We start from the raw sequence: 26,946 nt of genomic DNA, 5'->3' as shown, positions 1-26,946 counted from the left end.
TGTTTTCTTCATATATAAGTTGTTATGGCCTTTGTGATGTCCTGCTGGCTTCTAATTAAAGAGAATTCAGGAATTTCTAGTAAACTGAGTGATATGCCCCTAAATATCTAACACTGTGTCTTAAATCCTTGCACAGGGAAAAACAAAAGAAAAAACACAACCAACCCAGGGGATAATTAACAGCTAAGCTTATACCTGTGTCTCTTCCTGGATTCTTTCATGGGTCTGATCTTTTTTCAAATGAACAAGAATTCTGTTCTGCCTAAGTTGTTGTTGTTGTTGTTGTTGTTGTTGTTTATGAATGTGACAAGACAACTTTTTGTTTGAAGACCATTTGGTCAAATATGTCTAAAATATAAGTTTAGGAACAAAAGGGCTCAGTCCAATTAGCTTCCCCCTCTTAAAAGATCACCTCCAGGAGTTTGGTAAGTATTTTTATATGATTCTTTGAAGTTCAGAGGCTGGAGAGACGGCTAGCAAATTAGTAAGACCAGATGCTGAAGAAATTTTCTGATGAGAGGAAAATGGTCAGAGGGTTCTCATAGTCCTGGCTTAAAATAAGTAGTTTGAAATAAAAAGTGAAAAGATACAAAGCAAATATAGAAAGGGAGGAATGTTTTGATTGCCAAATGGAGGCATGTCCCCTAAAATTACCCCTTTATGATACCTTTATGCTGATATTCACCAAAATAAAGCTGCCTACTGGGTTTTGAAGCATGATTGCTCTGATCACGAGGCGCCTGGGTGGCTCAGTTGGTTAAGTGACCAACTTCGGCTCAGGTCATGATCTCATCTCACAGTTCCTGAGTTCAAGCCCTGCGTCGGGCTCTGTGCTGACAGCTGGGAGCCTGGAGGCTGCTTTGGATTCTGTGTCTCCCTCTCTCTCTGCCCCTCCCTGCTCGTTCTCTCTCTCTCTCTCTCTCTCTCTCTCTCTCTCTCTTTCTCTCTCTCTCTCAAAATAAATAAAACATTAAAAAAGTAAAAAAAAAATAAGATTTCTCTGATTACTACTGAGATCTCTATCTTCTGGGAGCATTTTTGGATGTTAGAAAAGACTGCGGGGACGTATTATAGTCGGCCTAGGGAAGGATTCTAGTGGGACTGTTGTGGAGGCAGGCTGCATTTCTCCTCTTCCTCATAAGAGGAATCATTATTACCTGTTGGTCACTTTTCTTGAGAGCCCCCATTATGCCTGGGAATTTATCTTAGTTTTCAGAAGTGTGGGGAAAAAATGGAGAGCCACTTGTGTATAAGAATCCCATTGTTGGAGTCAGCAGCTAATCAGCATCATATATGATGCTTATTCAGGATTGTCTCCACATCTTGCCCTGAGTGGCACCCCTGTGTTCTCAATCTTAGCTTTGTTAGAGAAAGATTTGTAATCATGCAAGTATGTGCATTCGGAATTTAGCTCTCGGAGCGCCTGGATGGCTCAGTCAGTTGAGCGTCTGACTTCGGCTCAGGTCATGACCTCACGGTTTGTGGATCTGAGCCCCACGTTGGGCTCTATGCTGATGGCTCGGAGCCTGGAGCCTGCTTCGGATTCTGTGTCTCCCTCTGTCTCTACCCCTCCCTTCTTCACACTCTGTTTCCCTCTCAAAAATAAACAAAACATGAAAAACAATTAAAAACAGGAATTTACTTTTGGGATGAGCACTGGGTGTTGTATGGAAACCAATTTGACAATAAATTTCATATATTAAAAAAAAAAAACAGGAATTTAGCTCTCGTATTGGTTAGAGTAACAGCTGCTGAAACAAATAAGCTGCAGAATTTTGGCCACTTAACACTTGTCCATTGGTAATTTGGGGGCCCAGATTCCTCTTGTCTTGTGGCCCTACCATCTCCTAGGGTTTCAAACTCTTTGCTTAAAGCCAGTGGAAGGGGGAAGCCTATATGGCAAGGCACATGTACTTCTTACCTAAGTTGTCACGAGATAACACTAAGATGTGATCTTCCAAGTTATGAAGGATAACATAAATAATTAGATTTGTGTGGCATTCTTCAAACTCAAAACTACTAAGATACTTTCTTGTTTACCAACTTAAGACAAAAAATTCTAACAAATTTAAGGAGAAGTTTAGCCTTTCTGAATTAATGTAAGTAAAATGGGTTAGCATCTGTTTCTTTGCTGGTGTATCATTCAAGTGCAAAAAGTACTCATGTTCAAAAACAAAGCCTGGAAAAAAATATCTGTCTGTAAATTGATTGAGTTTATATGCTTCAAGGGGTTTGTCAATCAGAACCAATTGTAATACATGTTATCATAAAAATGAAACAGCCCCGGAGTTTGTCACTATCCTCATTATTCATAATATGTTCTTATTCTCAGGGTAATCGCTGATCAAATCCTTAAAAATTAATTTTGTAGTGTGCCCTCAAAAGATCTCACTCTCCATGCTTTTATTGTAGATAGTACAAAACTTGACCAGAAACATTTAGTCCTATCTCCCAGAAATGTTTCTTCTTTTTCCCTTTTTCCGTGAAAGCCATCTGCTATAAGCTGAAGATGAGGAAATCAGATTCTTGGAAGGAATAGCAAGAGAATGGGTGTCAGAAACACTTGACTGTTGATATACAGGGACTACATTAATGGGTACCGCTATACTGTATGGGTTGTGTCACAGGATTTATGGGTACCTGTGACTGAGTCAGGACTTCTGGTATGATTTGGGTCCTGAAGCAGAAGACAGAGCCCAAGACCATCAGAACCCAGGCGTTTTATCACTGGGCAGGTATAAGCTAATCTTCTCTAATTATTACCCCCACTTTACAGCTAAGGAGACTGAGGCTCAGACTGTCTAAGGAACTTGCAAAAGTCACTGATTATTGAAGCAGAACTGTGGAGTAGAGGACTTCAGTATGTCTGATGGCAGTTTTTGTTTGTTGTTTGTCTTTTAATTAGTGGCAAGCCCAGAAGGAACAAAGACTAATGGATGATTCCTGAGGGACTGGAAAGGGCTTCATTAAGGGGAACGCTTTGGCATCTGGAAGTGGATTTGAGGTTCCTGAAAAGCAGCTGAGCGTTCAGAGACCTGGGCTGTAGGCAGAGAAGGCCTAACTGGGCTTTGTCTTTTAGTGTCAAGGGTAGTGAGAGTGTGAAACGGGTTAGGGAAGGGGGTTTTCTTTCCCTGCCTGCATACTTCTGAGAGCGTCCAGGCTCCTACGCAGTCTGATTCTCCTTCACATGAACTTGGGATGTTAGTTCTGTGGTTCTTTCTTTTGACTACAAAGGAAGGCATGCTCTGTCTCATTATTAGTGTGTTCTTTTTTTTTTTTTTCTTCAGTTTATTTTTAGAGAGAGAAAGAGAGAGATAGTGCCGGGGGGGGGGGTGGGGCAGAGAGTGAGAGGGAGACACAGAATCTGAAGCAGGCTCCAGGCTCTGAGCTGTCAACACAGAGCCAAATGTGGGGCTCGAGCTCACAAACCATGAAACCATGACCTGAGCCGAAGTCGGATGCTTAACTGACTGAGCCACCCAGGCGCCCCATTATTAGTGTGTTCCTAAAGCCAAAGTAGTTGTTTTGAGACTATTCTTTTCTTAAAGCCAAAGTAGTTGTTTTGAGACTACTCTTTTAAATATTTTCCTTAACTTTTATAATATTAGCAATAAACGATTCGTAAGAAATGAAAATCCTTTCTACTTTAAATAAACCATTTATTGTAAATGATAATTTTTCTTGCTGTTAGCTTAAAGAAAATTAGTAAAAATATTTTAGTTTTAGAGAACACTTGAAATCAGTTAAGAGGTAACTATGTTTTTCTTTTCCACAAAATGGTTAGATTCTTACTTTTTATCTCACACAGTAGACTCTCCACTAGGTTTTACGTTCCTTGTTTCCATAGGAATCATCAGCAAACATTGCTGTATCTATGTCTCTACATTTTTATTTCTATATCTGTATCTGTGATGATCATTATATTTTTATTTTTGTTAAAAAATTATTAATGTTTATTTATTTTTGTGAGAGAGAGGGAGAAAGAGCATGAGCAGGGGAGGGGCAGGGAGAGAGGGAGACACAGAGTCTGAAGCAGGCTCCAGGCTCTGAGCTGTCAGTACAGAGCCTGACGTGGGACTTGAACGCTTGAACCAGGAGATCATGACCTGAGCTGAAGTCGGACACTTAACCGACTGAGCCACCCAGGTGCTATTTTTAAATTAACTTCCATGTGACACTTTTTGTTTTATTATTGACTTATTGATTATTTGTACCTTCATTCCACAAAAAGGACTTAAGATGGCTAGAACCTACTTATCTGGTAATGTATGATCATAAAGGAGAAAGTTGGGGAAAAGAGAAAAACACAAATAAATTGAGAAGATGAAGTCAGGGTAATGTCTTACCCAAATATATGCCACGGGTGCTGAAGCACATGTGCACCTTGCCGTAGGTGGGCTACAAACTTAGTCCCCATTTCTAACAATTGATTTAAATGTTACAGGGGCGCCTGGGTGGCGCAGTCGGTTGAGCGTCCGACTTCAGCCAGGTCACGATCTCGCGGTCCGTGAGTTCGAGCCCCGCGTCGGGCTTTGGGCAGATGGCTCGGAGCCTGGAGCCTGTTTCCGATTCTGTGTCTCCCTCTCTCTCTGCCCCTCCCCCGTTCATGCTCTGTCTCTCTCTGTCCCAAAAATAAAAATAAATAAATAAATAAATAAATAAATAAATAAATAAATAAATGTTACAGAACCTACTGCGATCCCAAGACACAAAGTAGTAAGTTAAGGGAGGCACAGCTGTCCTTAGCACTGAGGTCACAAAGTACACAAACCGTGAACATTTGTCCGACACTCACTATGTGATTACGCAGAATGCAGAGAGGGCCTCTGACCGAAAGGACCTTCTCGGGACACAATGTCACATCCAATAGTTGGGAATTTAAAACTGGCCCCTCAGTGGATGCTCCACCCTGCCTGGTATCTTTGCTGTGTGTGTTGCTCCTCAGTCTCCCAGTCCTTACGATGACTTTCTGAAAACCCCCTCTACTCTCTTCAAATTCCCTAATCCTCTTTATTCATCTCTTACCTTCCCCTGTCTCAGAAAATGACCTACTGCAGAGACAAAACGGAAGCCCTCAGCTGGGAACGGAGTCTTTCCGCTACCGCTGCAAGGGGCCTTCCTCTCTTCTTGGCATGTGCTAGTGGAGCCATTCCACCCTGGTAAGGATAATTCTCCCACTTAGGCTACCCCGTCTTTTGCTTCTCAAAAGCCTGTGCTCAACATGACTCATTGTCTCTTGTGTAGTCATCCTCTCGCTTTCATTAGCACTGAAATATGCCCAGACTCCTCAATCTTAAAAGCAAAACAAAATAAAAAAGCCTCCTGGATTCTGCATCTCTATCCTGGACGAAGTCACTCTCAGTGACCTCCCCATTTACAGCCAAAATTCCCAAAAGACACCCTGTGCTCACTGCTTCCTTCACCCTACTTCCTGATTATCCTTTGAGCCATTTCACTCTGATCTACACTTTTAACTACACTTATAAGATCACCAGTCACCTGAGTGGCACCAAATCCTATGAACATCCTTCAGCTTTGTGATTTCTTTAGTTTATTTTCCAGTCTTCCTCTTTTTTTTTTTTTTTTTTTTTTTTTTATGCATGAGGCAGAGTACACTCTAGTGGCTCTCACAACTAAAGACCCTTACTGATACTCTGACTCCTCAACCCTTACACTTCTCTTCTCTTTGCTCTTCCTGGTCCATTCACACTGTCTTTTTTTTTCCCCCTCCCTTTTCCAGTTCCTTAAGTAAGCTCTCTTATTTGCTACCACAGGGCCTTAGCACATGCTGTTTTGCCTGTCTGGCAATCTCTCCCTCTTTAGTTGAGAGTTTTAATTCTTTAGATTCAGACCAAATGCCCCTTCTTCTGAAGAGCCTTCCCTAGATCCCCTGACTTGATAAGAAACCCTGCTATAGATTCTCAAAGCTCAGCAGTGCAGTTTAATATTCTCATAGAGTATCAGCTAGCTTTTTGCCTGGCTTGGTGGTAGGATTTTAATTTTAATTCCAACCACATTCTGACATTCCAAAAACATATCTGATGGATTATTCAAGTAGGATGTGTGTGGCCATTGTTTAAACAGTGGGTAGAACATCCTTTCAAGTCAGAGTGTTTGTCCGGATGACTCACGGGCCTTCCAAGGCTGTCTGAGAACATCTCTGCCTATTGTCTTTATTATGATCGTGACACTTGCCGAAAAACAACCTGGTCAGAGGCCCTGAGCCAACGCAGAGGGAGCCTACCTAGATGCTGCCATGGAAGGCCTTTACCTGAGTGATTCATGGTTGCTGCCTCTGGCTGTTGTCTATATGGCTGCAGGGAGATTTAGTGGCAGGTCCTCCAATGCCTTAGAGTCAGGCTCTTCATCACAGTACATGCTTCTGTCCCCACCTTTTGTTTTTCATTATCCCTTGAGTTGCAAAGAGTCCTTGTTCTGGTGTACTTGCTGCGTAGGTGTAGGAGGAAGAATACATACAAGTAATATTTTGTTCAGGATTTTGAAATAAATATTAATTTGACACTGTAACCCAGAGGAGGAGTGCAGGGGCAAAGGTACGTTCTGCCTTGTCCACATGGGAGAAACAGGTCAAGTAAGCAATAACCATGAAGACAGTTGTAGAACCTGGGCCGTGCTGACTTTATTTTTTTTTATTTTTTATTTTTTTTCAACGTTTATTTATTTTTGGGACAGAGAGAGACAGAGCATGAACGGGGGAGGGGCAGAGAGAGAGGGAGACACAGAATCGGAAACAGGCTCCAGGCTCTGAGCCATCAGCCCAGAGCCCGACGCGGGGCTCGAACTCACGGACCGCGAGATCGTGACCTGGATGAAGTCAGACGCTTAACCGACTGCGCCACCCAGGCGCCCCGATGCTGACTTTAAATGTAGTATTCTTTTCTCTCCTACCATCGACTTAAAAGTGTTTTAAACTCTTCGTCTTCTTCTTTTCATGTAAGTTCTTGTGTATGTTTACATTATTATCCATTTTCAACTCAGTGCAGCAAAGATCCATTGAGTGTTGGCCGTATTGAAGATTCTGGGGGATATGCGACAAAAAATGGAAGTTCTTTATGCTTATAATTTGGTGGGAATGGAGGTGGAGACAGGATAATGTCACGTACTCTGTGACTTTGGTGCCTCATGCCCACCCTGCATAGAATTGATCGGGATTGGTTTAAGGTTTAGCTTGTCTTATATCCCATTCTTTAATTTTTATATATCTTGTGAAGATCTATTCACCTGTTGGACACCAAGTCAGATGACAAAAGAACTTACAAGAAGATCCTGCTGACAAATGACTTTGTCTCTTTTCCTAATCTTGATCCAAAGGGAGGGACAGATGGCAACTGAGAGTCGAGGTGGGTGGGTCTGAAGGTTGGCAAAGTCGAAGAATTATTTATTAATATTTCAACTTTTCAATATTTCACTGTACAGTATTTCAATATTTAAATTACCCAGCTTGAGGACCTACTGAGAAAACTCTGAGCTTTGTTTTTCACTTCTGCCAACCCATCATGAAAGAGTAGAATGAGTGTTCACTCTCTGTGACCTAATACACTGTTAATTGCCTTCCTCAATATACAACCTAGTCATGTGACATAAAGACTACATTTTCTAGCTTCCATCATGAGTAGCCTGACAGTGTGACTATGTACTGGCCAATGAGATGTAATGGCAGATTATGGCCGCCTGAGGGAATCTTAAAAGACAAGTGGCAGGGTGCCTGGGTGGCTCAGTCGGTTAAATGGCCGACTTCGGCTCAGGTCGTGATCTAACAGTTCGTGAGTTCAAGCCCCGTGTAGGGCTCTGTGCTGACAACTCGAAGCCTGGAGCCTGAAGCCTGCTTTGGATTCTGTGTCTCCCTCTCTCTATGCTCCTCTGCCTATCTCTATCTGTCTCTCTCAAAAACTAATAAAAATTAAAAAAAAAAAAAAACACAACACGTGGCACACCCCCTTTACCTACTTCTGTATGGTCAGTGTGCGAACAGTTGCCTTACGTCATGGGATGGCATTGAGACAGCTGGTGGAATGTTTATACACAAGACTCTGTACCAGATCGGGGGGCTATCACAGAATTTCCTTTAAGGGGGATAAAATAAAAATCAGTCTTTTGAAGGCCATTGTTATCTTGAGATTTATGTCACAGTCTGCTGAACCCAATGCTAGCTGAATTCCTCCCACTCAGTCCCCATTATGACCATCCTAATGCCTGTATTTTTTATTTGTTCCCAGAGAAAGACAACCCAGATATTTCTGTATGTCTACACCTTGGGGTTTATCCATATATAAGCGCAAGCCATCAGACACTATTATGGCCAAACAGATACAAATAATTTTTTGTTTATTTGTGTGATGTGAAAGGAAAGGACTCAAGGGGAAAATGGAAGGAATTCTGGGATATTGGCTGGATACTTGAGCACTGGGAAGTGAGTTGGGGTTTATAGTTTCAGTTAGTAGTAGGGTTCTGATTTCACTGAAAAGCAATACCTTTGTGGATACAGGATTTCTCATGGAGGTGGCCATGTGGATGCCCATGTAGACCAGACACTAGATGTTTTAGTCTTGAGAGCTTCAGTGAAGATCTCTGCGCCTGAGGTTGGAAGGAGAAGTATGGTGGTGCCATTTCTTGTACCACAGGTCGAGAGCGTCAGTGACCAAAATAGACCAGCATTCTTTTTTTTTTTTTTTTTCCTCTGGACACCATAGCTCTAGATTTCTTGTTTAAAAGAATGGAAGGGGAGGTAATCCAAGAAGGTGACTTTTTTGGATTTCTCAAAATGTTTGTTCTCTGGGGACATTGAGTCAGCTTTGATTCATTTTGGAACCCAAAGAAATGTTACGTTGCTTGCCCCTCATGGAATTATTCACACCATTAGTGTAGGGTGGAATGTTCATGATCTCCTTTTCCTCTTTTCTCAAAGCCCACAAGATGTTTCTCCATTAAAAATGTACATCTCATTTCAACCTGCCAAGTATAAAGCATTTAGGATAAATATGTACAGTAGGAGATTAATTACTTAATAAATTCAACACGTAAATTGAATGTATGCTTTGTGCCAGGCACTGTTATAGGCCATTGGGATTCATCAGAGAGCAAAGACAAATCCCTGCCCTTCTTGGAGCTCACCTTCTATCTGGTGGACAGACAGTAAACACAATACATTGCTAAATAGAGAATGCTAGAGGGTGATTTAGTAGGCGTCTCAGAGTGAAGAGACACAACATACTTTTGTTTCCTGGCTGCTTTAAACCCAGAGAGAGGCGAATCTGTCTGTCTTAGTGAAAATGTACCAGATGAGAGAGTACAATCCAGAGCATTTTAAGAAAACGACCCTTTGTAAGCTTACATGCAGAATTCCTGGAATTGTCCAAAACAGTACCCTTAGGTATTACTGAAAATCCTGCCAAAAGTAGCAGATTTGAGAAGCAGACATCTGATCCCAAACATTTTGCAGCTTATAAACAGAGCAGCACATGGACAAGAGGTAAAGACATTAAAAATACAACAGATGAATGAATTTCTTGCTTTCCCGAGGCTAAGGACAGTGGTGAACTTGGGGTGTTAGTGACGGTCTCCAAGGAGAGAGATTGATTTCTGTTGGCCTTTGAAATTTTCCCTGTTACAGCAAACTTCCTGAAATGTGTGCAGATTGAGAACACTTTCATCTGGTTAACTAAGAGTGATTATGCTGTGTATTGGCTTTTCCATTGGTCTTGGTCGGTTCAGAGTGAGGATGGGCTTGGCAGCTGCTGCTGGGATGGATCTGCTGAATTTGGAGTGTTTGTCTCAGCAGGTGGCCCTGAGAGAAGGGGCTGAGGAGTAGATAACTAGATGTTATAAGAAAAGATAGAACCACTGACAGCGTGAGGATATAGGACAAGGATTAAGGGTCCCTCAAGTTCCCTCCATTTTGGACAAATGGAGGATGGAAAAGAAGGGCTGGTAAAGGCAAGAGCTGGGAAGGCATTATTTAATACGCCCTGAACTGAGCAGGACCAGGCCAGGGAGAGGGTTCAAGGGATTTGTGGTTTCGAGGAAGGTTGGAAATGAGGGTCCTCCCCTTGGAGTTGAGAGGAGGTGACTCGAGGGGGAGTTTTGACTTGGAACCGAGGGCTGAGTTGGAAGGATGACAAAGAACATTTAAGGGATTCTGAGGTTTATAGGCTGACTCAGACCACTGCCATAAAAGAGCATTTTCATCCATGCCTGAAGGGTTAAAAATTAGCTGGTAAAATAAAGTATATGCTCTGCTTTGACTGTGGCACAGTTTTTAAAGAGAGAGGTTGACTTTATCCTGGATGTGGGTGTCTCAGGTTATAAATGATCTGACGTATGCTGTCTGCACAGAGCAGGCAGTCTAAATGTTTCTGGATTTGGGGATTCAGAGTAGGTATTGATTCAGATCTGCACTTCACTGTCTCACTTACTTTCTGCCGTTTTGTCCTCCACTGAGAAATCAGAATATGTTTTCTCTTGGCATAATACATGAAAACTTCACTTAGAACCCACAGATGTTGTTTTCTTGCCATTTTGTGTGTTTGTGTGTGTGTGTTATAGTTATATATAGTATACATATATGCTATATATAGTCACAGTTATATGTTGTATATTATTCTATATTATATAGTATGTGAATATATATATAGTTATATACTATATAATTTTATACTTATAGTACCTGAATATATAGTTATATATGGTATATAATTCTATACTTATAGTATGTGAATATAGTCATAGTTATATATAGTATATAATTCTATATTATATAGTCTGAATATATATAGTTATATGTGTATATAATTCTGTACTTATAGTATGTGAATATATATAGTTATAGTTATATATAGTCTATAAGCATGTGCTATGTGGTATGTGAATATATATAGTTATAGTTTTACATAGCATATAATTCTATAATATATAGTATGAGTATAGTTTTATATAGTATATAATTCTATACTATATAGTGTGTGAATATATATAGTTACAGTTTTATGTAGTATATAATTCTATAATATACAGTTATGTATATATAGTTACATAGTATATAGTGAATATATATAGTTATATATAGTATATAACTATAAGCTATACGGTATGTGAATATATATAGTTATAGTACTGTTATGTACTATAGTATATATGTATAGTATATACAGTTATATACAATTATAGCCATACATATAAGAAACAAAGTGATAAGAAATATATATAGTTATATATATTATGTATATAAATTATATGTATGTATACATGTTTTATATGTTATATGTATATAAATATATAACTATATAATTATAACTGTATATATATAACCATATAGTGTTTCATAACTTTAAAACATTTCATGTGCTTTTAAAAAGATTCATTTTACTCTTTAAACAGCTAAACTTACAGTTTGGAAATGCTATCACTAAGCAGCAGATGCTTGGTGTTTGAGCCACAGGATTTAAATTTTTCCCAATTCAGATGAGGTTTTCTGTTCAGGCTCCAGAAGTAGTTTTCCTTCTCTCTCTCTTTCTCGATCAGTGAAAACATAAATGTAAATACACACACATAAATATATACAGAGATATATATGCACTCTTATATATACACACATACATGTTCACATATCTACCTTTAAAAGACCAGTTGAACGTTGGGAACATTGAAGAAAATAGCCTCACTATGTTTAAATATGGTGCTTTAGAGCAATTTTCTAATGAAATAATTTGGCACGTTTTTCACTAACCTTTTATCTGTCATCACTTTTTCTAATTTTAATATATTTCACACCCAGACTTGGATTACCACATTTGATTTAAACTCACCCGATTTCCCTTCCTGGGGTGATTTCATGACTCTGGGAACTGAAGCTCTTGGATCAAAGCTTTGCTACATCTCAGCAGCTGTCTTAACCACTCTAGAGAGAGCTGTTTGAGTCCTTCCAAGCGCATCAAAGAGAAGGTGTTAGCTTGCCTTTCTCACCCACCCTGCTCTCAGAACATCTGCTTCCCGCCTCCCATATGCAAGACTCTAAAGAAAGTGTCGTAAGAGAGGGCAATTCTGTTGAGAGGGTGTATGCTCTCCTGACTAGGACTTTTTCAATACTGAAGGATTTTCTTGCCATTTTGCTCTTAATAAGCTTGAGAGCAGCTCATAAATCATGTTGTACTGGCAAGGGTGCTAGGTAAGGAATCAGGTGGTCTTAATGACTGTCAGCTCTGCCGTGAGGTAGCGTTGTCCTTTTGGGCAAATCATGGGTTCTCTGATTCTCCATTTCTTTATGTATGAAAAGACTTGGTAGGATGTAATGGCCTTAAATTTCTTTAAAATTTTATGATAACAGTCCATTTTGACACCCTTATTATCATATTGATCTTACATGTATGGAGTAATATTTTGCCCTAAATCATTGCTGACTTCATTCCTAATAATTTCCTTGATTTACAATCTTTTTCTTTGTAAAAATTGAAATTACAAGTTTTGTGCATATAGTGAAAACCATTTGAACACATTTAAACAGAAGATTCATCCAAGTTTTGTTTTATTTATTTTATTTAATTTATTTTATTTTATTTATTTTATTTATTTTGTGTTTGCTCTAAATTTTTCTACTAAAGTATCTTTATCAGATGGCTGTTGAAGAGTTGTCATTACACATTTATGTGCTACAGTGTTGACAACATGATCATGAACATTCACTATAATGTTACAAATTACCCTTTGAAATGAAAAATGTAAGGTCTTATGACTAACCACTGAGTGATTATTTTAATAAATGCAGATGTGATTTTCTAAAAAGTCTTATTAGTTGGACAGAAATAAAAAAGTCCTGAGAGTTCCCAGCTTGGGTGGAGTGTGAAGATATGGAAATGGGTAGGGGCTCCTAGGGAGGGTGGTGGGGGAAGGTAGCAGGGAACCCCAGGCATCCCCAGGCATTTTAAAGACGTGGTAGAGTTTGGTGAGTTCTTTATAGGTTTTGGATAGTAGCCCTTTGTCCGATATGTCATTTGCAAATATCTTTTCCCATTCCATCAGTTGCCTTTTAGTTTTGTTGTTTGTTTCCTTTGCAGTGCAGAATGTTTTTATCTTCATGAGGTCCCAATAGTTCATTTTTTGCTTTTAATTCCCTTGCCTTTGGAGATGTGTCAAGTAAGGAATTGCTGCGGCTGAGGTCAGAGAGGTTTTTTCCTGCTTTCTCCTCTAGGGTTTTGATGGTTTCCTGTCTCACATTCAGGCTCTTGCACTGTTGGTGGGAATGCAAATTGGTGCAGCCAGTCTGGAAAACAGTGTGGAGGTTCCTCAAAAAATTAAAAATAGATCTACCCTATGACCCAGCAATAGCACTGCTAGGAATTTACCCAAGGGAAACAGGAGTGCTGATGCATAGGGGCACTTGTACCCCAATGTTTATGGCAGCACTTTCAACAATAGCTAAATTATGGAAAGAGCCTAATGTTCATCAACTGACGAATGGATAATGAAGATATGGTTTATATATAGAATGGAATACTACTTGGCAATGAGGAAAAATGAAATATGGCCTTTTGTAGCAATGTGGGTGGAACTGGAGAGTGTTATGCTAAGTAAAATAAGTGATACAGAGAAAGACAGATACCATGTGTTTTTGCTCTTAATGTGGATCCTGAGAAACTTAACAGAAGACCATGGGGGAGGGGAAGAAAAAAAAAGGTTAGAGAGGGAGGGAGCCAAACCATAAGAGACTCTTAAAGACTGAGAATAAACTGAGGGTTGATGGGGGTGGGTGGGAGGGGAAAGTGGGTGATGGGCATTGAGGAGGGCACCTGTTGGGATGAGCACTGGGTGCTGTATGGAAACCAATTTGACAATAAATTTCATATTAAAAAAAGAAAAATAAAGACATGGTAGAGGAAGAGGAGACCTTAGACTGAGAAGAAACATGAAGCAGGGGAGCAAGGAGGGAGAAACTTTCAAAAAAGAGAGAGTGGTCAGGACTGCAAAATCTTATAAGGAGGCAGTCTAAAATAAGGTTTTAAAAGGGTCTTTTGCTAGAAAGAAATCCACCCATGCTACAGTAATTGGGGTTTGCTTTAAGGATACTTTATGGGGTTTTAGGTAAATTCAAGAACAAACCCCAAACACAACTGGACAACAAAAGGACTAGCTGCTGGGATTTGGAAAGCCACCAGGAACCAAAGCTGTTCTCTCCACCCCTTTCCCAGGGGCCATCTCTAAGCAGCTGCTTAGTTATCTGTTCCCAGCCAACTCCTTTCTCTGTGGTTTCTTGAATATGGCCACAGTGGCCTCCTCACCAACTGCCACATGTCCTTTGATCTTAGTTCATATTCATGGGAGAGAGAACCTAGCCAAGCTCTTCTTTTTGAGCCTGTACACACATATCGCAAATTTCTGGCCTATCTTACAGGTTGGCTGTCTTTAGATCACATGCCTTCTCTTGGTTAATCCCTGGTGTCTGGGCTGGGGAGTTGCCTGGGGGAGTCTGGTGGTAGAGAGAACATGTAGGTCTACTTGACAAAGCCTGTGGGCCATGGCACAGCAGATACATCCTGAAGGGGTGTGGGCTGGCTACTTTAAGTCCAAAGGAGAGGCTCGTTCAGCAGGTAAATTTATCAGCATGTCCAGTCCAAGATCCATTTGATTTAGCTACTGAATTGTACCTCTAATTTTGGAAAGAATGCTTTCCATAGAATGGTGTCAGGTGGCAATCAGATTGTATTGGAATGAGGAGTGAACAGGAGGTTACAAGCGAGCACAGTATTGACTATATATTTTTGCCGTATATAAGTGAAAGAAATAAAAGATGGAAGCCAAAGGAAGTATATAGACCTGATAAAGGACATTTTTAAAAGATTTAATGTATAAAAGTAATTTTACCTTTTTTTTTTTTTTTTCCTGAATGGAATGAAGGAAAGGTTGAAGATATGTATAGAAAGAGGATGATGGATGTAGTGGAAGGATATATATGTAAGATGGCAGGAGAGACCATGTATTTTGTGATATGGGAGGAAAAATGCATCAGCGACATAGGCTAGATTATGCTGCAATAACAAAAAAACCCCAAATCTTAGTGGTTCTTTAAAAAGGCTTAATTCTTATTCCTGCTACATGTTCTACTTTAATCTCTCATCATAGTTACCCTGATGGTGCCAAATACTTCTAGTTTCTGTCTGTGCCAGAGGGGAAGCAAGGTCTGGAGGGTTTCCCATTGTCAGTTAAATGCTCTGGCCCCAAAGCAACATGTGTCATTTCCCCTCACCATCCCTGGTAAGAACTAGTTAAGCCATCTCCCAGTACAAAGGGATGAGATACTGTGATCTTAACAAGTGCCAGAAAGGTGGATAGTTGGGGTGCTTGATGAGCAACCTAATGACTTCAAGAAATAAAGAAAATGATGAGATTGAATGCATGTAGCTCTGTGAGTGGTGCTGAGAAATCGAGGGAGTCCTGTTAGGCAGAAGGCAAGGTGTCCATGTACAGGGAGGGTGAAGGCCTAAAATAGTTGTTGGTGAGGGAGTAATGAGATATGCAGAGAGGTATTGTAGGTTATTCTTAAGAACATGACCGAGGATGGTGACACTATTCTGCTGATTCCGGATTACTTTCTCTGGTAATATTCATGAGCCCAGATATGGATGGGAAATGTGGATGATTGGTTGATCCAGGATGGGGTTTTCTTGGACACGTGCAGCAGAAGGACATGTGTGCAAGGGAGTTGAGAATATTAGTAAGTATGTGGTTGAATGATGGGTCATGTGATCTAGGCTAATAGGGAATTTCCTGAAAAGAAGAAAGGATGGTTGGATTAGAGACAATGGAGGAAAAGCAGAACAGGCTAAATTTTTTTTTTTTTTTTAATTTTTTTTTTTCAACGTTTATTTATTTTTGGGACAGAGAGAGACAGAGCATGAACGGGGGAGGGGCAGAGAGAGAGGGAGACACAGAATCAGAAACAGGCTCCAGGCTCTGAGCCATCAGCCCAGAGCCCGATGCGGGGCTCGAACTCACGGACCGCGAGATCGTGACCTGGCTGAAGTCGGACGCTCAACCGACTGCGCCACCCAGGTGCCCCAGAACAGGCTAAATTTAAAAAAAAAATATCCTTGCCTAAGCATCTAAGAATTATTTAAGATAGCAAGTCGGTTAGGATGCTTTGAGTGGGCATTTAGCAGGCAGCCCTATTTTCATGGCTGTCAATGATGAGGGCTTTTATTACTCGCTTACTAAAAAGTATGGAGATAGACCATCTGGAAATAGGCCCAGTGACTCAGTGATATCATCAAGGACCCAGGTCCGTTTCATGTGTCCACATTGCCAGCCTCCGTGTATTTGCATTCCTTCACAGGCTTGTTACTTCATAGTTGCAATGTGGCTGCCACAGTGCTAGGTACCATATCTCCACACAAAAACAGGAATGGAAGACAGAAGATGAGAGATCTTTGTCCTTGCATTTTTCTGTGTATCATGAATAAAATACTCCCTTTATGTCTGTTAGGTCAGAAGGAGGCACATGCCCACCTGTAGACCAGCCACTGGCTGAGAGCAATGGGATTTCCCTGATGGATTTCAGGTGGATCGTTGCTCATTCCATGAGACTTGGGCATGTGGTTGCTTGAACAACATTGGGGTTATCTTATCAAGGAGGATGGGACAAACCCCTACTAGAGAACTAATAGTGAGTGCCACAAATAGGGATCTCCCTTGCTGGTAAACGACAAGACTGCATGTCCAGGGTATAAAACTACTATCATTGCTTATTCAGATTAAAAAAAAAAAAGTATAGATACAAGCTTTGAGCCAGCTGAGAAATTCTCACCAAGGGGAAGACATAGTAATATCATGTAAAATTTGAATTTATTTTATACAAGGTTGATTTAACCCCTCAGGACACCTACTGTTTCTTATGTGAAGCTTGTTCTTTGCAAGAACTTCCACTGGCCGGCTAGCTCTAAGTCAAAATGGCTACCACAAGCCTAGTAAAAGTCTGCCATCATGGAACTAACAGTTCCAGAATAGTAAATGTTCACTAGTCTAGATCGTTCTTTCAAAAACCTAATGTTTCCTGGCCTTTCATGTAGTGCTTTACAAGTTTTGCGACGTGTAGTGAGGGATAGAAAATTAGTTTGCTCTGTTTTACTTCTTCCCAGTTTGAATAGGAACAGTACCAAATTTACCAATATTGTTCCATTCAACAGACATTCATTTTGCAATTTCAATATGAAAAGCGGTTTTTAGGTGCTCCTTGGTATGTAAAAATGAAAGACCCACAGGGCCTGCTCTCAAGGAGCTCCCATCGTTGCAGCTAATGCTGCTTTAATGACCTGGTGGGTGTAGGTAATTATTTGAGCCCACCTTTCTCCACTCCCTGAAACGCTTAGTTTTTAAAGACCCAACATATTCTTTGGGTGTGCTGCCATATCTTTTTTCATATTTTTTGTCTCAATGCTTGATCTGACTGCAGCTTGTTTGTTGGAAAAGCTGAATGTTTTCTTATCCAAGAACTTGTATCATCTCAATCACTGTAAAATTGTTTGTTTTCCATGGTTTATTCTCTCTTCATGGGATTTCTGGTTGTGAAACTGAATAGTGACTTAAAAGATCACATCCTATACCCTGAGTCTGTAGGTTGCTTCTTTAATGCCCCTGATCTTTGAGTTTATGAATCCTGTCTCCTGGGGTCTGAGAAAAATGAGTGGGACTCTAGGTCTTTACCGTGCAACCCACCCGGATGCCCACCATGTATTCCGCCTCTTGGGAAGGGCTCGAAACCAAGGATCATGCTAACCGTGCACTTGATGAACGATGGACTGAATTTTATTTTTTATTTTATTATTATTTTTTTCAATATATGAATTTATTGTCAAATTGGTTTCCATACAACACCCAGTGTTCATCCCAAAAGGTGCCCTCCTCAATACCCATCACCCACCCTCCCCTCCCTCCCACCCCCCATCAACCCTCAGTTTGTTCTCAGTTTTTAACAGTCTCTTATGCTTTGGCTCTCTCCCACTCTAACCTCTTTTTTTTTTTTTTCTTCCCCTCCCCTATGGGTTTCTGTTAAGTTTCTCAGGATCCACATAAGAGTGAAACCATATGGTATCTGTCTTTCTCTGTATGGCTTATTTCACTTAGCATAACACTCTCCAGTTCCATCCATGTTGCTACAAAGGGCCATATTTCATTCTTTCTCATTGCCACATAGTATTCCATTGTGTATATAAACCACAATTTCTTTATCCATTCATCAGTTGATGGAAAAGGCTCTTTATCATTTATCATTTAGGCTCTTTCCATAATTTGGCTGTTGTTGAGAGTGCTGCCATAAACATTGGGGTACAAGTGCCCCTATGCATCAGTACTCCTGTATCCCTTGGGTAAATTCCTAGCAGTGCTATTGCTGAGTCATAGGGTAGGTCTATTTTTAATTTTTTGAGGAACCTCCACACTGTTTTCCAGAGTGGCTGCACCAATTTGCATTCCCACCAACAGTGCAAGAGGCTTCCTGTTTCTCCACATCCTCTCCAGCATCTATAGTCTCCTGATTTGTTCATTTTGGCCACTCTGACTGGCGTGAGGTGATATCTGAGTGTGGTTTTGATTTGTATTTCCCTGATGAGGAGCGACGTTGAGCATCTTTTCATGTGCCTGTTGGCCATCCGGATGTCTTCTTTAGAGAAGTGTCTATTCATGTTTTCTGCCCATTTCTTCACTGGGTTATTTGTTCTTTGGGTGTGGAGTTTGGTGAGCTCTTTATAGATTTTGGATACTAGCCCTTTGGACTAAATTTTAAAAACAGATGCTATATTTGAAAACTAATTCTAAAAGAAAAAAGAAGAAAGAAAAATGAATTCTAGCTAATTACATACAGGGTTTCTGAAGGCTGCATATATGGATATAGGATCTTCCTCTGGGCACCTACAGCACTAGGTACATTGCTTTTTCATTGCTTTCTAGTTGTTCAGTTTTCTATGTCTTCCCCAAATAGTAAATTATGACAGCAGCTGCTGTTTTCCTTGACTGTGAGGTGGACACATTTGCCATTATGTCTTTTATGCTGTGTTCTGAGAGCCTCACATGCCATGTTTCAGCATTATTATTTGTTCACAATTAGCCTTTTGCTCATGGAGTGAATTTGTGATTCACTGCCCCAACTCATACTTTCCTCACCCCAATTTCTAGGCCAAATCCAAGGATAATTTGCTACCTTAGCATAATTTAATGAATTATGTAATGAACTAATGAGGTTACTCCATTCTCTCCTAGATCCCTAGGGTCCACAATTCCATCATGGAAGAACTATTCCATCTTTCAGTTTGGGCTGCTGTAACAAATTACTGTAGACTGGGTGGCTTATGAACAATAGAAATGTATTTCTCATAGTTCGGGAGGCTAGAAGTCCAACATCAAGGCACTAGCAGATATGGTATCTGGTGAGAACCAACTTCCTGGTTCAAGGATGGCTGTCTTCCTGCTCACGTGGCAGAAAGACATAGCTCTGGTCTCTTCATCTCCTTATAAAGGGCTTCACTGTCATGGCTTCATCACTTCCTCATGGACCCACTTCCTAAAACCATCACATTGGGAGTTAGACTTCAAATACAAGTTTTGAAGGGGTATAGCTAGTCCATACAACCCCACTGGATTAAGGCATTGCCTTCTGTTATTACTACTTCTGCAACATTCCCGGAGGCTAATCCATTTGCCTAAGACAGATTATACTGGTTCATTGTGCTTGCTTCCACTGGCCATGGTGATCTATAGTCTAACTGACCCATGGCTCCGTGGGCCAGAGTTGTGGGTTATTGCTGTGCTGGTTCTGGCCCTTGGCCAATTTGTTGTGCATAGTCAGACCATTGACTGTCAACACAAAGCTCAGCGAGTAAGGGAGAAAAGCTTTGCTGTTCATAAGGCATATGAAGCCACCTTCTCCACTCCCTCTATCCACCCCTCCCATAAGTGTTTAGTCGACTCTGCCTCCAAACCTCCCTCCTAGATCAACTATCTTTCTGAGAAAATGATGTTTCAGAATTTTAGCACATTTAAGTCTAAATGATATGGTTTGAAGGTAAACATATGTGAAAGTTTGCTCTACCTTGTGCAACAGCTGTTTATGTGAAAAATTGTCAGTTGAAGTTTTGGAAATGTAAGTGTGTTTTAAAGGCTCCAAGGGAAATTTTTACTTAAAGGAATCTAGGAGTGAGGCTCCTAGAAAGTAAAGACTCCATTTTTCTGGGATACAAATAATCAAAAACTGTTCTGTGAATTTGGAGTTTAGAGGGTTTCTCTCTCTGTCTCTGAATTTTCATTTTTATGGGTGATATTCTGTGTGCACAAACTGGGATTGTGTTCTTATCACACCATTGGGGGTTATGTTCAAATCATGAAGCAATAATTCACAGTACAAACCTGAGTTAATGCTCAGACTTAATTAATGAATCCATCAAACTCTATTTCTGTCTCTGTCTCTCACACATGCTAAAACACACACACACACACACACACACACACACACACACATTTGTGGCATAAATATAGCTATAAATTATACTGCATTTGAAGTGTGGAAGGAAGAGAGGGACTGTTTAATTAATTCTGACTACAGAAGGAGGCGGAGAAACTTGAGGAATTTTGAAGAGTGAAAGTCATAATTGACAAAATGATTTGCAGATCTTGATAGGAATTTTCTCTGGGGACTGTTTTGTCTCTCAGTTATAGCTAGTTTGAAATTTTTTTAGACGGAATGTGAATTTCTTTTTTAAACCATAATGACTCCGGATTCTCTTAGCACACTTGGTACTATCACTTTGTGCTTATGTTTCATCTACCCAGGGGAATTTATCAAGGAGTCAAAACCTATTTTTTTTTTAACAGGTCTTTTTGCTAGACTGCAGTGATGTTTCTATTAAAAACAAAACATATATGGGCAAGTACATTTAATCTCTGTGTATTCTGAAGTTGCCTTTTCTTTTTGATATTCACTTTGTTGTATTTAATAACCTAATTGCTCAGACTATTAAAGAAACTGGAAAAGGAGGATGGTTTTATATTCCAGGTCTTTAGACATCTTGCTGTATTTTTCTGCTTCCAGATAGCCAAGGGGATCTTGGCTTAGAAGGAGGAACTTGACAGATGACTGTTGTCCATCTAAATTAAATCAGTAGCATGTTGTGGCTGAGCACAACTTCTCCTGACATAGAATTTGATTTGTGTCTTTTAAGCAGATTGCAGAGGCATAGAACAATGCAAACAATACCTAAGCAGAGGGTATCAGTTGTATGTCTCCTGCAAAGAACACAATTGCTGCAGAATGGGGAGGATTCTCTCCATAGTTGCTTTGTATCATCTTAGCCACCTGGCTTTGAATTCTTCATAGGACATAAAACCCAGAAACTAATGAGAGTATTCAGATTTGTGCTGTATTCCACTTGTGGCAACCCAGAGCTTCTGATAGATCTGAGAACAATCAAACTTCTCATGGGAAATCCCAGCATTTATGGATTTTGCTAAGCACAGCTATAATAATATTAATTATGTGATGGTGGTCACAGAGGCAGATCACTTCTGAAGTTCTCATTTTCTTTTTTTTTTTTTTTTTTTGATTATTTAATTTTATTTTAATTCCAGTTTGGTTAACACACAGTGTTATACTAGTTTCAAGTGTACAATATGGCTATTCAACAATTCTCTACAACACCCAGTGTTCATCATGACAAGTGAACACCTTAATTCCTATCACCTATTTCACCCATCTTCCCATCCACCCACCCTCTGGTAACCATCACTTTGTTCTCTAGAGTTAAGAATATCTTTCTTGATTTCTCTCTCTTCCTTTGTTTTGTTTCTTAAATTCAACAGATAAGTGAATTCATATGGGATTTGTCTTTCTCTGACTTATTTCACTTAGCATTATACTCTTTAGTTCATCCATGCTATTGCAAATGGTGAGATTTTATTCTTTTTTTATGACTAAATAATATTCCATGACTAAATAATATTCCCTGGTGTATGTATATATATATATATATATGTACATACACCAGGGAATATTATTTTATTATATTATATATATATAATATATATATAATATATTAAATATGTATATATATATTATATATATATGTACATCACATATTCTTTATCTGTTTATCAGTTGATGGACATTTGGGTTGCTTCCATAATTTGGCTATTGTAAATAATGATGTTATAAAGATAGGGGTATAATAAAAGGATGTAAAATATGATACAACTATTTGAAATGTTAAGGGAAGAGGAGTAAAATATGACTTCAAAATTAAGTGAATATCAGCTGAAAATAGACTGCTGTATGCAGAAGATGTTATATATAAACTGCATGGTAACCACAAATTAAAAAACAGTAACAGATGAGCAAAAAATAAAGAATAAGGAAGCCAAGTATATCAAGAAAGCCAGCAATCCATGAAAGAGAAATAGAAAAAAGGATCAAAGAAAAACTATAAAAACACCCACAAAACAAAAAAAAAATCAATAATTACTTTGAATGTAAATGGACTAAATGCTCCAATCAAAATACATAAGGTGTCAGAATGGATAAAAAAACAAGACCCATCTATATGCTGCCTGCAAAAGACTCATTAAAGACCTAAAGACACCAGCAGATTGAAGTGAGGGGGTGGAGGAACATTTGTCATGCAAATGGATGTCAAAAGAAAGCTGCAATACCAATACTTATGTCGGACAATTTGGACTTTAAAACAAAGTCTGTAAAAAGAGACAAAGATGGACACTATATAATAATAAAGGAGACAATCCAACAAGAAGATATAACAATTCTAAATATATATGCATCCAACATGAAATCACCCAAATACATATCATGGTTAATAACAAACATAAAGGAACTAATTGATAGTAATACAATAATAGTAGGGGACTTTAACACTTCACTTACATCGATGGGCAGATCATCCAAACAGAATATCAACAAGGAAACAGTGGCTTTGAATAACACACTGGACCAGATGGATTTAACAGATATATTCAGAATGTTCCACCCTAAAATAGCAGCATACACATTCTTTTTAAGTACTTATGGAACATTCTAGATCACATATTAACACAAAACAAGCCTCAACAAATTAAAAAAGATTGAAGTCATACTATGCATCTTTTCTGACTGTAACGCTGTGAAACTAGAAATCAGCCACAAGAAAAAAATCTGGATAGCACATAAATACATACGAGGTAAATAATCTGCCATTAACCAATGAATGGGTCAATCAAGAAATCAAAGAAATCAGAAAGAACATGGAAACAAACAAAAGCAGTTTATATGAGGGAAGTTTATAGCAATATAGGCTTACATCAAGAATCCAGAAAAATCTCTGATAAACAACCTAACCTTACACCTAAAGGAGCTAGAAAAAGGACAACAAACAAAACACAAAGCCAGCAGAATGAAATATAAAGATTAGAGCATATATAAATGATACAGAAACTAAAACACACATTCACACTCACACACACACACACACACACACACACACACACACACACACATGAACAGATCAATGAAACTAGGAGGTGTTTCTCTAAAATTCTCATTTTCTTCAGTAACCATAGAGTAAGGGAATTATTTTACATCATTCTTTTACAGATATTAGTCTAATCCCAGTGAAACTACAAATATGATAATGGAATATTACAAACCAATGGGAAAGCAATAGATTAGTTCAAAGTGTTGGGGAAATCAGTTAAAATTAGTCTCCTCTTCCACCTCATATATCAAAATAAATCCCAGGAAGGTTAAAGAGTTTACTGTAAAATATGAACATAGAAAACAAACAGAAGGACATACAGGTGATTATCTTCTTCCATTTGGGCTGCTATGGCAAACTGGGTGGCTCTAACAAAAAACAGACAATTGTTTCTTACTGTTCTGGAGGCTGGAAGTCCAAGATCACAGCACTGGCAGGTTTGTTTTCTGGTGAGCCTGCTTCCTGGTTTATAAGTGGCTATCGTTTTACTGTGCCCTCACATCCAGAGAGAGCAAGGGGCCTCTCTGAGGTCTCTTTTATGATAGCACCTAATCTTGTTACTGTGAGCTCCACCTTTATGACAAAATTGCCTCTCCATGAACCCATCTCCTAATAGTATTATATTGGAGGTTCGGGTTTTAATATATGAATTTTGGGTTGACATAAACATTCAGTCTATTGCATGATTAAACTAAAGGATCAGATTTCAAAGCATGAAAACCAGTAGAAGAAATAATGGAAGAAAAATTGCTTTGTTTGACATTAACATTTGACTTGCTTTGGAACCATGGGAAGATGGCCTCTAACAAGTGTGAAGTCTACTTAATTTCTGAGCTGTGGATGAGCTTCTGTGTTGAAACTTCCAAGGGTATGATTCTCAGAGCCATGGCTGGTGGACTTAATAAAGGTAATGTGCATGCCCTGGACTATGAGCTGGGAAAAAAGTCATGAAGTAGCCTTATAACTTTGTTGTAAGTCTACGACTTTTTGAAATTGTATGGGAGTAGCACAAATTGTGCTCACTTCAATATTCTTAATGTATTCCTTCCACTTCTCTCCTACTTTCCCTATTAGAATAACGTGTAACAATTCAGTATCTGTGAAAGTACAACAATGAAGAGTGAAAGTGGAGAGAGGAGAAGAGAAAACATAAGAGGAGAGGAAAGAAGAGGAGGAAGGAATGAGGAGTAGGAAAATGGGGAGGCAGCTCCTCAAAATGAGGTTGGGAAAACAGACTCAAGGATAAATGAGCAGGAGAGATGGAGAGTATGGAGTACATGGGGGTAGAACTAGAATCTTCATTTCAGTCTTTGACATGACCATGTGGTCCCACAGCTAGGAGCTAGATTCCTCACCTACCTAATACCTCTGTGTGGGACCCTGTGACCCTTGGTTCTGTTCTTTGTTGCCAGTGTGTTGCAGATGTGTCCTCCCCTCTTGGCATTCTTGGTTGGCACCCTTTTATTCATCTTTCAGGCCTTGGGCCTCTTACTGTATTAAGGCCTGAGTTTCCCCTGGACATTCCTCCTTGGCTAAGTTGGAAAACTTTTCTTCTGTACAGACCCCAGACACTGTCCAGCTCTGATCTGTGTCAGCTGGTCTTCCAAAGGACACCGATATTCCTGATGTCATACATTTCCCCATTTCCCCCAATTTGCAGTCTGTTGCTGGTGTAGCTTGCACTTTGCTCTGGTATTGGCCTCTTAGAGGGATTCTCTGATGCCTTAACAGATTTTGTGGAGCAGAAGCCTTCTTTACCTCCAGGTTGACAGAGGGTCTTGGTTTGTGTGGTCACAAGTCAAGCATTTGGTTTTTTCTTTACAGCTTGGTTCAGATTGCCATCCTACTTCTTCCTATCACAGCTCTGTCTACAGGGCTGTAAATCAGCCTCCTGAAGAGTTGGAAACTACCTGGCTGTATTCCTGAGAACCTAATTTGCTCTCTAGTTATGTTATCCTACCGCCCTAAGTGACTGCAACCCTGGGCAATGGCAGATGGTAGTTAGGGAATTGGGTGGCTTCTAGGTGACTGGTGTCCATCAGGGCCAACTTACCTATGCTAGAGATGGAGGGAGTTGGTGAAGAGCAAGGTGTTACCTATTCAGATAGCTAATATATATAATTAGCTGGTAATTAGCACTGTTGATTTGGTTTGCAAGATTTTTACAATGTCACAGGTTGTTTTAGCTAATTAATATTCTTCGACTTTGGCTACCGTATCTGGTGTGAACTAGCTGTGCTTGAGAAGGTCATGGTCATACGGTGCAGTGGTGTAGAAGCACTTGCTCTTGGGTAGAATTGCTGAGACTCTAAATAGAATTTCAAGACCCAGTTTCAGTGTCAGTCTTGAAAATTGCCTTTTTGCAAAATGCCTTTGCCAGTTGAGCACACTTACATTTCCAACTGCTTTCCATTATGGGCATGTGCTTTGTATTGTCTTCATTCTTCAAAAGACAAAAGCTACCTGCCTAGTATTTTCAAACTGGCTGAGAAGCTGAGGTGAAGTTAGATCAAGGGACATTTCCCTTGAACAGAAAGCTGGACAATTGTCCTTGAAGATTGCCAGCTGAGTGTGCAAAAACCTAGGCTGGCCAGGGAGGGCAGTTGTTTCCTTCTCCAGGATTGTATAACTGGCCCATGTAGAGTAACTCAGAGGTTCCATCTACTTCTTTCTGGCCCTCTCCATGCATTTTGATTTTGCTTCCTTTTGCTGTTTGCCTCCCCCTTCCCCGCCTCCCCCACTTTCTAACATCCTGTGTTCTCTTGTGAATGCCTCTCTCTCTAGTGGTAGGCTTTTTGATTTCTTAAGTGTGACTTGTGAAACTTCAAGACCATGGGTCTTTAGTTATGACTTTGCTTTGATCTTGGGCCAGTGCTTTTCTTCTGAAAGGATCTTCTGGTATAAATACATTAAAACTGGGAAGGGATCCTCCCCACTTTGACATGGTGAAGACAAAGGACTGCTCCTTCCAGAAACCAAGATTCCCAAGGAACCCTGATTGGCCTCCTGTTCTGAAGATTGCTGTGGCTCTTGAACCACAGTGGCTCAAGTACCCACCTCTCTGTATTTAGCAGAGTCTAGGCATGTCAGAAGGATGAGCTGCATTGGGTAAATCACATAAAAGACAAAAGTCTGGAGGCCAGGAAGGGATCAATGAATAGAAATTCAGGATATAATTATGGCTCTTGTTTTTGTGAGAGGAAAAAAATAGGACAGTGTTGGCTGGAAAATTAAAAGCTCTCTTACTTGGAAAAGTTCTCCAAGGTAGGCAACTGATAATGATAGCACCCCATATTTAATTCACTTGAAAATGAAATCTGTGTAATAGTCACCCTCAGAGTCTGGGGTGTTTGAAATTACTTGTGGGGCTCATATTCTGAAAATGTACCAGTTGATATCTCTAATTTCTTTAAAGATTTGGTTTGCTAATAATTTG

Source organism: Lynx canadensis, chromosome A1 (assembly GCF_007474595.2).
Source record: "Lynx canadensis isolate LIC74 chromosome A1, mLynCan4.pri.v2, whole genome shotgun sequence".
Taxonomy (NCBI): domain Eukaryota; kingdom Metazoa; phylum Chordata; class Mammalia; order Carnivora; family Felidae; genus Lynx; species Lynx canadensis.
This window is presented reverse-complemented; position numbering follows the sequence as displayed.